This window comes from Lithobates pipiens, unplaced genomic scaffold (assembly GCF_037356315.1).
Source record: "Lithobates pipiens isolate NorthernLeopardFrog02 unplaced genomic scaffold, aLitPip1_a1.2 Scaffold_30, whole genome shotgun sequence".
Classification (NCBI taxonomy): domain Eukaryota; kingdom Metazoa; phylum Chordata; class Amphibia; order Anura; family Ranidae; genus Lithobates; species Lithobates pipiens.
Genome location: NW_027507791.1, coordinates 45,464,706 through 45,477,705, shown reverse-complemented (window position 1 = coordinate 45,477,705; position 13,000 = coordinate 45,464,706). Strand labels below are relative to the sequence as shown.

At 44.4% G+C, this 13,000-nt stretch overlaps 1 long non-coding RNA gene across 1 annotated transcript; it reads left to right on the top strand.

The window, feature by feature from the left end:
- The first annotated feature begins 525 nt into the window (after window positions 1–525).
- LOC143942755 (uncharacterized) lies at window positions 526–7,747 on the top strand. Its single transcript, XR_013264835.1, has 6 exons — window positions 526–1,140; window positions 2,154–2,211; window positions 3,115–3,173; window positions 4,840–4,954; window positions 6,697–6,749; window positions 6,971–7,747. It is a non-coding gene; the product is annotated as an uncharacterized LOC143942755 (long non-coding RNA).
- Window positions 7,748–13,000: the final 5,253 nt, after the last annotated feature.

The window sequence follows — 13,000 nt, the reverse complement described above, 5'->3', positions numbered from 1 at the left end:
GTTCATCTCTAGAGAGTCTCTAGAGATGAACACATGGAAACAGGCTTTGCATCAAGGATGTGAATGTGGGATGCATGCTCTGTGCCCCCCCCCCACCACCACCCTCATTTTGAATGTGGGATGCATGCTCTGCGCCCCCCCCACCATCATTGTGAATTTGTGGGAAGCATGCTCGCCCCCCATTTTTATTTATTTTTTTTTTTTTTATTTTTTTTTTTTTGTTATAGTCCTATGCTACACAGCAGGGCACATAGTGGGTCTGGATGGGGTGCAGAAACTGGCCAACTTTTCATGTTGCTAGTGGCTCGTTTCTAGGACTATCTCTTATCCTAGCAACTAATCGGCCACTTAACATGAAAATATGACCAGACTCCCGCCCTCCTGAGCCTCCTGGTGTCTGAAGTAGGACTGGCAGCACTGACATAAGGGGAAGGATCTGTGATGGCTGCTGGCCAGTAAGGATGAGTTCAGGCATGTTCACAACCCACATGTGCAGAGTCCGCCAGGAAACTGGCACTGCACAGTGCTAATCATAGGCAGTGAGACCTTTCTCCAACTCTTCAGCCGTAGAGTGTGAATATGTCTCGCTGCCTGTGATTATCTCTGTGCAGTGCTGACTTCCTGGCGGGCTCTGCATGTGTGGGTTATGAACATGCCTGAGCTCATCCTTACTGGCCAGACCAATATAATGGGCTAAGCTGCAATATCATGCAGGTGTGGCAGTGGTTATTACTTTGTGTTGCAAGGCTGTGTACGCATGACTCAAAGCACAACTTTGTTTTGCCTTTTTGAATGCATTATCTTTTCATTTTTGCTAAAGCGATATTTGTATATGAAATGATTTGATATGACAAGGCTAGTTACCAGGCTGTCATGCTGGTGTTTAATTCCAGTCAAGTATGCAGATTGGGGCTTTTATCCAAGATCTGCATACTTGATAAGTGATAATGAGCTCTAGGAAGCCAGCGTTGTCGGCAATGCTAGAGCCCACATTTCTCATAAGTTTTTATAGTAGCTATTTTGAGCTAAGCATTTGATTTCAGTGGGCATGATGCCATTTATTTATTTGTTTAGGTACTACTGGGAACGAAAAGCTCAAAGCAACGTGGAATTTCCTCTGTGGCCCCGCAGCATCAAATGGTAGGTTCCCATACAAACACTGTCGTTTGGGTTTAGCCACACATTTATGTGGACCCAGTGTTAAACTGCTAATTGAGTTATGAACTGTTATCGTAACTCATGGGCTTGGGTTTAACCACTTGTTGGTGGTCCCCAGGTTCTGGGGTCTAGGAGTGACGAGTCCTAGTTCAGTTTGATATCTCTTCAGATTGCACTCCTAGGCTGAATGACTGAGCTTGTCTTGCAGTTCGGTTTGGCAGTGTTGCTTGCCCCGGCCTGTCCTACCGAGAGTCCCGATTCGTCTCTTTTGCTCTCCTCTGGATCCTTCTGCAAGTTATAGCCGGCTGCTAGGCTTTTAACTCCCTGATCCCTCTTGGGAAGTCTACGGAGAGCTTGGGCCCTGGGTCTCGCTCTCTGGAAGTGAAGGGTCTGCTGTTCTTAAATGGTCTGAGCTTCCTATTTTGTACTGTGTTTGGCTAACTGGCTAGTTGATGGGCTTCTCTGTAGCAGAGGGCTTGGAGACTGGGTCAATCTCAGTCCTTGCTGGATCGGGGGGCTAGTGCCCAGTCCTTTGTGAAGGTCGGGGCTAGGACCGATTCAGTCTTCTTGCCCTCTGCTGCAGTGCGGCTTGGAAGCTGGTTTAGGAGGTCAATCATGGACATCATGGGAATGGGAGGGTCATCTTTGACTGCACATCCTTTCTTCCTGGGAATACAGTGTCGGTCTTGGAATGGTTCTTGGTCTTTCTTGGTTGGAGTATGAGGGCACCATGCTAGAGTCAACAGATACTTTGGCCAGGCTAACACTGGCACTCTATTCTTGGGTCAGACTTTTTGGTATTGGGTTAGATGCCTTATCCTCTTAAGGGATAAGGGTCTAGCACGTGCCATTCCCACAAAATGGCAAAACATCAACCTTTTCATTGGCTAACTTCACTCAAAGATCTCATGAAGCCTTTCTGCTTTAATATAAAATGCTTGCAAAATGGTTTATAAATTGTTTTATGGGGTTCTAATGCCTACCTTATTTTGTAGCTGAGGTGCCCTTCAAGAGTGAACTATGGCAACACTGTAAACAGATGAAAAATTAGAGGTATGTATCAAATTGGGGTTATAAATGCAATCTATAGAACATTTTAAGTGAAAATATGTTTTGATATAGTTTAGGTACCAAATCCTGTGGAGGTCCCCCCCTCCTTTCCATGATTAACACTACTAGAAAGGCTATCCTGAAGCAGTTCCTCAAACTAGTTGGGTTACTAATAGACCAGTGGTCTCACTGGGACCAGATGTGATCCTTTGCTTTCCTTATCTGGGCCTTGAGGCATAATTACTGACACTGGGGCAGTATTCCTTCCACTCGCAAACCTGGGGCACTTTTTTTCTCCCATAATGCCTAAAGATCTGGCATGGTTTATGCTCGGGCTCATTTTAGCCACCTTAGATTCTCATGGACAGTAAATTGACATTTTAGAAAGTTTGGAGACTGCCATTTTGAAATATCTTGTTTTAAAGCAGCAGTCTGCCCACCGCTGCAAAAAAATTTAAGCCAGCAGCTGCACATACTACAGCTGCTGACTTTTAATTTTGTACACTTGCCTGTCCTGGAGTCCAACGATGTCAAGTGCATGGAACCTCTATTGCAAGTAAGGGAACCCTACCACACCCCCTAACCAAAAGGTGCCAAATGTGGCTCCAGAGGGGGAGGAGTACAAGTGGAACTCTAATTAATTAAATTTGCTGCTCCTTTCACCTCTGTAACTGTGGTCACCATACTGAAATGCACCTTTTTGAGGCTTTATTGGAGGAAATAAGGAGGTGATGGTGTGTGTGGGTTTTTTTTTTCTCTTTACCTTTTTTGCTTTTCTAGTGTCTCTTTAAAAGACTTAATTGTCTACTGCAAGTTTGGTAAGTAGTTAACAAGTTTATAGTACTTGCAAAATGTTTTTTTTAAATTGTGTTTTATGGGGTTCTAATGACTGCCTTTGTTTTGTAGCTGGTGAGGTGCCCATCAAGGGTGAAATATGAAAATGGTGAACAGACGAAAAATTGGAGGTATGGGTTAAATTTGGCTTATAAATGCAGTAATCTATTGGACAGTTTAAGTGAACTGTGTTTTGATAGAGTTTTTAGGTACCAAATCCTGGTATTGTATACATCTTTAACACTACTAGAAAGTCTATCCTGAAGCGGTTTCTCAAACTAGTGGGTTACAATAGACCAGCGCTCTCGCTGCAGCCTGGGGCCAGATGTGCTCCTTTTGCTTGCCTTTGTCAGTGTCATAAATTATGCCTCAAGGCCATGAGGCAGTATCTCTTCACTCACAAACATGGGACACTATTTCTCCCATGACACCAACAATTTCTCCCCTAATACCTAACTATTTGGCATGGTTTATTCTCAGTGGGCACATTCCAGGCCCTAGATTCTAAAGGTCAATTTACTGTAATTTTAGAAAGTGCGTAGACCTATTGCATGGGTATGAAAGTTTGCTTCAAATGTATTAACATATATTGCTACAATAGCCAGCTATAACTTCAGTCTTGATAAAACTAATCTGTATAGGAATAAAAACCTAAACTAATGCAGCCACCACTTTGGGAAAAAATTGGTGAGCTTTTTTGGCTTTAGTACAGCTTGTTAACACCACACTCACTGTGTGCAATTCTGTAGGAGATAAAGTTAGTTGCCAGTCAAGCTTATGGGTGTAACATGTTCCTCAATTTGTCACACGATAATGCTGCAGGAGACTAGGAAATCCCAATTTGAGTTAAAAAACGCCTTAAAAAAAGTTACCCAATTAATTTTTTTACAAAAGCCAATCATAGGCGGAACAATCGCCTATGTTTTAAGTTTCTCTTTAAATGAGGCACCCAGGGTCTGAGACCTTGCATGTTGTCCTGTGCTCCACTGAACGTAAAGCAATGCACATCGCACTGCATTACATTCTTTCCTGGCCTTGACGGCTAGGTAAATTGTCAGTGGGGCCTGGAAGAGTGATGTCACTTATGGGTCAGCAGCAAGAAGATGTTCATCTATGCCAGTCTCAGGCCCACAGATCATCAAATGGAGCCTGGGGTATGTGTGGTGTTGAGCATTTTTGTGGCAGCTCAAGCACCAGGATTCAGTGGGGGTGGGTTTTTTATTTCTACCTGACACCTGGGGTTCCCTTAATCATGAAATATGGAGGCTGCCATTGCTCAAGTCTGTGGGTTTGTTCTGTCTCTCTGGTGCTTTGGCCTCAACACTGAGTGTGACCTGAGAAATAGAAGATTCTGACAATTGCAGAATGCTTTCTTTTTGATTAACATTGTAAAGCCACATTAGCCAGGTAACAAGTCCATTAGTTCCTGTACTGTTCAGTAAGCCATAGCAAAGTGAAGCAAAACATCTTCACTATGCTCCCAGTATGGAATTATCTAAGGTGGTTTTATTTGTGTGTTTTTGGGACTAGGCATAGGAAGCCATAGAGGCTTCTATTGTGGTTTTCTCCTGAAAATTTCAGTTGCTTGGCTGTCATACTAATACTCTACACAAGTATGCAGAGACTTCTAGCCTTTCATGATCTGCCCACTTGAGGGTGACCTGAAACACATGAAGCCAGGTGTTGAGCAGAACAGCAGGTCAATTTTGGGTAGTCAGTGAGCCCCTTTCATTACTTTTATAAACTTTATTAACCTTTTTATATTTAACCTTAACCTCAAACTTCTATCTTTTGTAGACATGTTGACATTAACAACTTTGTTTCTATTGGAAGCCTTGACCACTTCAAGTTGACGGCTGAACACTTCAAGCATGATGGAATCCCTTCTCTTGTCCTGCAGCATTTGTGGATGGTGGGTACCAAAACTCATTAAGGATGAAGGCCTAGCTTGGTTTGCTAGGTTTCACCAGAGTTCTGAGCTTTTGTTTGAACTCTTGGCTTGGGTTAGCCACACTGTGGACCCACAAATGAATTTAGGATACTAGTCTAGCTTGGTTTGCTAGGTTTCAGCAGAGTTATGAGCTTTTGTTTGAACTCTTGGCTTGGGTTAGCCACACTGTGGACCCACAAATGAATTTTAGGATACTAGCCTAGCTTGGTTTGCTAGGTTTCACCAGAGTTCTGAGCTTTTGTTCGAACTCTTGGCTTGGGTTAGCCACACTGTGGACCCACAAATGAATTTAGGATACTAGTCTAGCTTGGTTTGCTAGGTTTCAGCAGAGTTATGAGCTTTAAATCATAACCCTTAGATGTTGGGGTCTAAGAGCAAAGTACTTGTTCAGTTGGAAGTCCCTGGGTAGAAATTTGCTCCTAGGTTGTGGGTTGAGCTTTGTCGGAGCAGGGCGGGGCACTGCAACACTGCTCCTTCAGACTCTGTTGGCCTCTTTAATCCACCTTTTGTGCTTACCTTGCAGGTTATCGGTTTCTAGGAGCTTCTTTCTGCCATATACGGGGATAGATGGCTGAGCATTTATTTTACTCTAAAACCTCTTGGGGAAAGTCTCCAGAGAGCCCCTGCTCTCTGCAAGTAAAAGGGTCTGCCGTTCTGAGACTGTCTTGCCTTTCCTATTGTGAGCTATGATTGGGAAACTGGGCTGGTCGATGGGCTTCTCTGTAGCAGAGGGCTTGGAGACTGGGCCAGTCTCAGTCCTTGCTTGATTGAGGGCGAGTGCCCAGCTCTTCATGAAGGTCAGTTCTAGGGCTGGTTCAGTCTTCTTGCCCTCTGCTGCAGTGCGGCTTGGAAGTTGGTCTAGGGACTCAATCACAGCTCATGATGCGATTGGGGGAATTCTTTGACTGCACATTCTTTCTTCCTGGGAATACAGAGTGTTGATTTGGAATGCTCCATGGTGTTTTTTGGTTAAAGTGTGAGGGCACCATACTAGAGTCAAGGAACGTTTTGGACCAAGCCAACATCAATACTCTTATTCTTGGGTCAGACTTTTTGGTATTGTGTTAGACCTTTTCCCTTAAGGGCATAAGTGTTCTAACATGTGCCATTCCCATTTAACAAATAGGTTTAAATGGTTGGTCTTGCTGTGAAGCGCCACGAAGGCAGTTAAACAGATTGCGCACTTTGTTCTCTGCGCACTTTGTTCTCTGCGCACTTTGTCCTCCTGCGCACTTTGTCCTCCTGCGCACTTTGTCCTCCTGCGCACTTTGTCCTCCTGCGCACTTTGTCCTCCTGCGCACTTTGTTCTCATGTGGAGTATTTTCTCATGTGGAGTATTTTCTAGTAGATCCCTGAAGCTCATTCTAGTGGTGGTTGTATACAATGCCAGTGATTCCCCTTTGCTGGTCATTTTATGCCCACCCTGATGCAGTGAAGAATGCAAATGTTCTGTTGGTTGCAGGCTTTGTTCCCATTAGCGCAGCTATTTATTTATTTAATCTGAGACACTGGGGCAGTTAAAGGGATTTTAAAAATATTGGTTGATTCACTGCTGGTTCTTCAAGAGCCCAGCCAGGAATGCATATTGTGGTTTTACAATGTCTGTCACATCCATGTGAGCCGGGCCTTGCAGAGGAGTTTGTTTACTTGTTTTAGAGGCCTTTTATCCTTTGTGTTTTTAACGGTACCTCCATTTCATTCAGATGGCTGGCTGAGCAACACTGCTAGGTTCTGGCAAGACTGGTGTGGGAGATTGGTAAGCATCCATACATAATATTTCCAGGAAATCTTTGTAAAGGGTACAATGGTAAATGAAGGGTTTATCTTTTGATCTGTCCTTTAGACAATGCGCATAAGCTTAACAAAAGCATGGGGGGGGGGGGGGGGGCAGAGGGTTGGGTTTTTTGGCAAGTGTCTGGTCCATATGCTCTCTTCCATTCAGAATCTTTATAAATGGTCAATACTGGCTTTCTGCAGGTCATTTATGGAAACCCTATGGCTGGAAACGGATTACATACAGACTATAGAAGGGCTAAGCCAACATTGGCACTATTCAATTTCCATCAGCATCTGGTATAATGAACCTTTTTTACACTTTGCCTATCCTTGATAAGTTGATGGAGATGTCCAGGAACTGTTATGTTTAGGAGGGGTCTGAATATACACTGTACCAAAGTGGGGAGAGCATGTAGGAATTAAGAAAGTTGGGTGGCTTTTAAATATTACTGGTTTACCTTCCTAAGCTATGCTATATTAATGGCAACATTTAACGAATTTAAAAGTAGGTGTAATGCAAATATGGCTGGAAATGTACTTTCAAATCTTTTTGTCTCTAACACTATACCTTTCCTCCTTTTTGTTTTTTAGCTGTTGTCTACAACTTTTGCTACTCTACCTGGAGTGTTGGTTTGCAAGCAAGGCCGCGGTGAACTTCAATCATTCCAGAGACCTAATTTTATCACTTAATCTGATTTCTTCTTTTTTAACTTGCTTTTTATTTTTTATTCTGTGGTGGTATTGGGCCAGTGACGGTGAACCTTGGCACCCCAGATGTGACTACATTTCCCATGATGCTTGTGTGTAGTTGAGCATTATGGGAAATGTAGTTCCAAAACATCTGAAATGCAAAGGTTCCCAATCACTATTGGGCAGTAGCCTTTCTGATTTGCTTAAAGGGCCAGCGTCTTCTGATTGCAATGTGAAATAAAAACAATTGTACATGGCTAAAGAATAAATGTTGACATGATTATTAAACATGAGAAATGTCGTCCATTCTTTACTATGTTTTAACTAGATGGGTAGTGTGCTTGTACTTAGATTACATGGTAATTAAATCCTATAAAGACAATTGAGGGGGGAAGGAACCACCTTTGCTTAACTTTTTAAAATGTACAACTTTAACATCGTTTTTTCCTTTTACACTTTCATTAGACTTCACTGGTACAGAATGAGAGCATGCACATATTAAAACATCATTTTATTCCAGTTTGGTTAAAATTCACATTTGCGTGACCTTAAATGTTATATCAACTACCCTGCAGGATAACCTAACATACAATACATAGGCCAAGTATTCTCATATGGCCTGGTGATGGTGGATCCCTTAAAGTCAATGTGTTTTGTCAATTAGCAAGACTGGTTAAGGATCAAAGAGGCAGGTAACAAATCCTAATAAACCTCATGGGATCAATGTACAACCAGATGACATACAAATTCATGAATGTTCATTGACTACCTCATGTGCCCGTGTAGGACGGGCATCATTCTAAAAGGACACACCAGTGCAGCCTGTTTCTGGTGTTGATGTGCAGTGAGATCACCGCTGGGGACAGATTACTGATCCATTGTACTGGGCCACTGATTGACCTTGAAATGATGTGATTGCTGTCTACTCCGATGTCAGTGCTGCCAACCATTGTCTGATCACCACCATAGCAATACAATACCAGAGCTGCCACATCAGTCTCTAAACCCACCAGTGTGAGACGGCAACAGTGTCCGATTTCTGCCACATTACTCTCCAATAGGGATGAGCTTGGTGTTCGGCGAAGCCAGAACTCTGTGGGCCTTTCACGCCAAATTCGTGTGGCACTCACGGCCCACAATGCACTGTGACCCTGCATGCTTGGCCAATCACAGCGCCCGCAGCGAGGAGAGCCATGATTGGCCACAGGCAGGATGCCTGTGGCTAATCATATTTCAGGCTGTGTAGTACACGGCCCCACACTATATAAGGATGCCAGCGCGCCGGCCTTGTGTAGTGTTGGCGTCTGAAGGAGTTAGTGGGTGTTCTCTGTATCTTCAACTCAGTATAAACGTCCGTTATCCACCGATTTTAGCGTTGTTGCTCTTCTGTAATAGAGCTTTCAGCCATCTGCACAGGAGTTTCTGGGTGTTGTCTGTGACCTGAGTGCAGTATACACCTGTATCTACCTATCTTGCTGCTCTTTAATTGAGCCGTCTGCAGGAGTTAGTGGGTGTTGTGTGCCTCCAGCACAGTATACACTACCCAATTGCTGGTTTTCCCCATCAGGCCATTACCATGTCTGGAGGGCCAACAAGGAGAGGAAGACAGGCACGAGCCGATAGAGCCTGCTTGCCCTCTTTTGTGTCCAGAGACCATGAAATGGGTCCAAAATGACAAATTGCACCCCCTGCCCGCTTTCCCTAAAAAGGGTCCAAAATGTCTCCCTCTGCCCTTTTACTCCGAAATAGGTCCAAAATGACACAAATTGCACCCTGGCCCTTTTTACCCCAAAATAGGTCCTAAATGACCAGAATGGCACCCTCGGGCCTTTTACCCCAAAATGGGTTAAAAATGACCAATTTCACCCCCGGCCCTTTTCTCCTGAAATGGGTCCAAAATAACCAAAATTTAACCTCCGGCCCTTTTACCCCGAAATGGGTCCAAAATGACACAAAATCGCACCCTCGGCCATTTGATCACAAAATGGGTCCAAAATGACACAAAATCGCAGCCCTGGCCCTTTTATCCCAAAATGGGTCTAAAATTACCAAAATTGCACTCCCGGCCATTAAATCCTAAAAATGATCCAAAATGCTACAAAATCACACCCCCGGCCCTTTTACCCTAAAAAGGTGCAAAATTGCACCCCCATCCCTTATATCCTAAAAAGGGTCCAAAATGCTTCAAAATCGCACCCCTGGCCCTTTTACCCCAAAAAGAGTCTAAAATGACCAAAATTGCACTTCCGGCCCTTTTATCTGGAAATGGGTCCAAAATGACCAAAATTGCACCCCGGCCCTTTTATCCTAAAAAAGGGTCCAAAATGCCATAAAATTGCACCCCCGGCCCTTTTATCCAAAAATGGGTCCAAAGTGACCAAAATTGCACCCCCGGACCTTTTATACAAAAATGGGTCCAAAATGACCAAAATTGCATCCACGGACCTTTCATCCCAAAATGGGCTAAAAAAAGACCAAGATTGCACCCCTGGCCCTTTTATCCCAAAAAGGGGTTCAAAATGACCAAAATTGCACCCCCACCCTTTTATCCAATAATGGGTTCAAAATTACCAAAATTGCACCCCCGGATCTTTTATCCAAAAATGGGTCCAAAATGACCAAAATTGCACCCCCGGACCTTTTATCCCAAAATGTACTAAAAAAGACCAAAATTGCACCCCCTGAACTTTTACCCCGAAAAGGCTCCAAAATGACAAAAATTGCACCCCCGGCCCTTTTATCCCAAAATGGGTCTAAATTGACCAAAATTGCACCCCCAGCCCTTTTACCCCGAAAAGGGTCCAAAATTACCAAAATTGCACCCCCGGCCCTTTTATCCCAAAATGGGTCTAAATTGACCAAAATTGCACCCCCAGCCCTTTTACCCCGAAAAGGGTCCAAAATTACCAAAATTGCACCCCCGGCCCTTTTATCCCAAAATGGGTCTAAATTGACCAAAATTGCACCCCCAGCCCTTTTACCCCGAAAGGGTCCAAAATTACCAAATTGCACCCCCGGCCCTTTTATCCAAAATGGGTCTAAAATGCTACAAAATCGCACCCCAGCCCTTTTATCCCAAAAATGGTCCAAAATGACACAAAATTGCACCCCCCGGCCCCTTTTATCCCAAAAAGGCTCCAAAATGACAAAAAATTGCACCCCAGCCCTTTTACCCCGAAAAGGGTCTAAAATTACCAAAATTGCACCCCCAGCCCTTTTATCCCAAAATTGGTCCAAAATGACACAAAATCGAACCCCGGCCCTTTTATCCCAAAATTGGTCCAAAATGACCGAAATTGCACCCCAGGTCCTTTTATCCCAAAATGGGTCTAAAATTACACAAAATCGCACCCCCAGCCCTTTTATGCTGAAATGGGTCCAAAATTGCACCCCCGGCCCTTTTATCCCAAAATGGGTGCAAAATGACACAAAATCGCACCCCCGGCCCTTTTATCCTAAAATTATGTACAAAATGACAAAAAATCGCACCCCCGGCCCTTTTATCCTAGAAAGGGTCTAAAATGCTACAAAATCGCACCCCAGCCCTTTTATCCCAAAATTGGTCCAAAATGACCGAAATTGCCCCCCCCCCGTTCCTTTTATCCCAAAATGGGACCAAAATGACAAATTGCACCCCCAGCCCCTTTATCCCAAAATGGGTCTAAAAATTACACAAAATCGCACCCCCAGCCCTTTTATGCTGAAATGGGTCCAAAATTACCAAAATTGCACCCCCGGCCCTTTTATCCCAAAATGGGTGCAAAATGACCAAAATTGCACCCCCAGCTCTTTTACCCCAAAAAGGGTCCAAAATGACCAAAATTGCACCCCGGCCCTTGTATCCCAAAATGGGTGCAAAATGACACAAAATCGCACCCCCGGCCCTTTTATGCTGAAATGGGTCCAAAATGACCAAAATTACACCCCCAGCCCTTTTACCCCGAAAAGGGTCTAAAAATGCCCAAAATTGCACCCCCGGACCTTTTATCCCAAAATGGGTCCAAAATGACACAAAATCGTACCCCCGGCCCGTTTATCCCGAAAAGGGTCTAAAATTACCAAAATTGCACCCCAAACCCTTTTACCCCGAAAAGGGTCTAAAATGACCAAAAATTGCACCCCGGCCCTTTTATCTTAAAAATGGTCCAAAATGCTACAAAATCGCACCCCCGGGCCCTTTTTCCCGAAAAAGGGTCCAAAATGCTACAAAATCGCACCCCCGGGCCCTTTTTCCCGAAAGGGTCTAAAATGACACAAAATCGCACCCCCGGCCCTTTTACCGCAAAAAGCGTTTAAAATTACCAAAATTGCACCCGGCCCTTTTACCCTAAAAATGATCCAAATGACCAAAATTGCACCCCGGCCCTTTTACCCCAAAATGGATCCAAAATTTCCAAAATTGCATCCCCGGCCCTTTTATCCCAAAATGGGTCTAAAATTACACAAAATCGCACCCCAGCCCTTTTATCCTAAAAAGGGTCCAAAATGCTACAAAATCGCACCCCCCAGCCCTTTTACCCCAAAAAACTTCTAAAATGACCAAAATTGCACCCCCGGCCCTTTTATCCCAAAATGGGTCAAAAATTTCCAAAATTGCTCCCCCGGCCCTATTACTCCAAAATGGGTCTAAAATTCTACAAAATCGCACCCCCGGCTCTTTTATCCTAGAAAGGGTCTAAAATGCTACAAAATCGCAACTCCCAGCCCTTTTATCCCAAAATTGGTCCAAAATGACAAAAAATCGCACCCCTGGCCCTTTTACCCCAAAAGGGGTCCAAAATGACCAAAATGCACCCCTGGCCCTTTTACTCCAAAAGGGGTGCAAAATGACCGAAATTGCACCCCAGGTCCTTTTATCCCAAAATGGGTCTAAAATGACACAAAATCGCACCCCCGGCCCTTTTATGCTGAAATGGGTCCAAAATGACCAAAATTGCACCTCCGGCCCTTTTACCCCAAAATGGGTCCAGAATTGCACCCCGTCACTTTTATCCTGAAATGGGTCCAAAATGACCTAAATCGCACCCCCGGCCCCTTGCATTTCAAAATGGGTGCAAAATGCTACAAAATCGCACCCCCGGCCCTTTTACTCCAAAAAAGGGTCTAAAATGACACAAAATTGCACCCCCGGGCCCTTTTACCCAAAAAAATGTCTAAAATGACCAAAATCGCACCCCCGGCCCTTTTATCCTAAAAAGTGTCCAAAATGCTACCAAATCGTACCCCCGGCCCTTTTACCCCAACTGGGTCTACTGGGGCTGCTTATTATGAGGGGCTCCCACCATCCCTGTGCTGTGCTGACTTCCTCCTGTGGCTGTACCTCTGCTGTGCATATTATAAGGGGCTCCCACCATCCCTGTGCTATGCTCATTATGAGGGGCTCCCACCATCCCTGTGCTATGCTGACTTCCTCCTGGGGCTGCTCACGGTGCTGGTGTGAGTGTTTTATATCACGGTGCTGCTGTCAGATGACTCTATCACGGTGCTGGTGTCATTGCTGTATGTCACGCTGCTGGTGATCATCTCCTGCACCCTCTTCTT